The sequence below is a fragment of the Sciurus carolinensis genome, chromosome 10 (assembly GCF_902686445.1).
Source record: "Sciurus carolinensis chromosome 10, mSciCar1.2, whole genome shotgun sequence".
In the NCBI taxonomy this organism is placed as follows: Eukaryota; Metazoa; Chordata; class Mammalia; order Rodentia; family Sciuridae; genus Sciurus; species Sciurus carolinensis.
Genome location: NC_062222.1, coordinates 72,617,976 through 72,619,716, shown reverse-complemented (window position 1 = coordinate 72,619,716; position 1,741 = coordinate 72,617,976). Strand labels below are relative to the sequence as shown.

General features: G+C 38.7%; 1 pseudogene; it reads right to left on the bottom strand.

Annotated features, from left to right (window-relative positions):
* Positions 1–405: 405 nt before the first annotated feature.
* Positions 406–1,151, bottom strand: LOC124994101 (transcription factor Spi-C-like; annotated as a pseudogene).
* Positions 1,152–1,741: the final 590 nt, after the last annotated feature.

Sequence of the window (1,741 nt, the reverse complement as noted above, 5' to 3'; positions counted from 1 at the left end):
TTTTTTTTTTTTCCTCTTTTTTTTTGTCCCTCGGCAACTTCTGGGGAGATTGGTTCTAGGATCAGATACCAAAAGCCTCGGACACTAAAGTTCCTTATATAAAATAAGGTAGTATTTGCTTAAAAGTGAGGAACATCCACTCAAATACTTCAAATCATCTCTAGGTTACTTATAATACCAATATAAAATAAATATTATCTAAATAGTTATTACTGTATCATTTGGGGAAAATAACAAGAAAATAAGTTTGTACATGTAAAGTTCAGAAACAATTGGTTTTTTCCAATATTTTCCATCCATGGATGTGGAACCTGTGGAGATGGAAGACCAACTGCTTTAAGAGAAAAATCCTGAGGCTTTGTAGGGTTGCCTGAAGCCAGGCAGTGGGAAAATGAGAGAGTATATTTAGCAATCAGGGTAACTTAGCTCATGGTAATTGGCATATGCATAGTTGAAATTGGCATTCCAGTTATTTAAACTGAGATATTCTGGATCAGGTTGAACAGACTGTGAATAGAAGATCTCTTTACCCAAGAAATGAGGTGGAGAGAGTCTTTGGAGAATGGCCTCGCTGAACTGGTAGGTGAGCTTCCTCTGGATTTTGATGATTTCCCTAGTTCTTCCGTAATTCCTCAGGGCTCTGGCCATTTTCTGGTAAGTCATGGTCTTCCGATTGCTTTTCTTTTTCCCCAAAGTTCAGCAAGTTTTTCTTTGTTTTTTGATACAAACTTAAAGATGCCTTTGTTTTTATCTACCCACTGAATACAAGATGCCATCTCGAGATTGCACAGGGACTCGTGAAGGTATTCAAACAGTCTGAGCTTCTTCCTGCCTTTCCCTCCCTTCTGCTGGAAGACAGCAGGTTCTATGAACTGATTTTCAGTTATGTTCTGCAGAGGTTGATGAATATTTCCTTCAGAATAGAAGTCTGCAGCACTGTTTATCACGGTTCTCCAATTATAGACAGGTTCCTCTGTAGGAAACACTCCATAGCAGCTGGAATTTCCTCTGATGTGAGGACAATGGTTAATGAAAGCCAGGTAATTTTTGTAATCTGGGGAGTACTGAAGATCTCCGGATGAATGCTGCCTTAGTACTTCAATAGCATCTTCAAAGGCTTGACCCAGCTTGTCTTACTCAACAGAAGTCATGCTTCCTTAATAAGTGATGATTCCAAGAACGTGTAGTTTGGTGGGCCCAGCACAGCCTATAACTTCAGTCAACAAATCCAGCAACTGTTTATGCAAGTTCCTAGCATTTTTCCTGTGCATAAGAGTCCAACGTAGCATCCAGCTGTACAAGGTGTAAGTTGCCTTCCTTTCTTCTAAAACATGCATGCATCCTCGATTTTCTTTTATTGATTGTAAATTTTTGAAAAGTTTCTCTTGAGTGTTTTTAGATTAAAGCCATTTTTTTTTTTTTTTTTTTTTTTTGGTACTAGGGATTGAACTCAGGTGTGCTTAACCCCTGAGCCACATCCCCAGCTCTTTTTTAAAAAATATTTTTTAGTTGTAGATGAACACAATACCTTTATTTATATATTTTTATGTGATGCTGAGGATTGAACCTGGTGCCTCACACATGCTAGGCGAGCGCTCTACCACTGAACCACAACCCCAATAACCCCAACCTCGTCCCAGCCCCTTATTTTTAAATATATATATTATTTAGAGACTGTGTCTTACTGAGTTGCTTAGGGCCTCCTTAGATTGCTAAGGTTGGCTTTGAACCTTCAATCCTC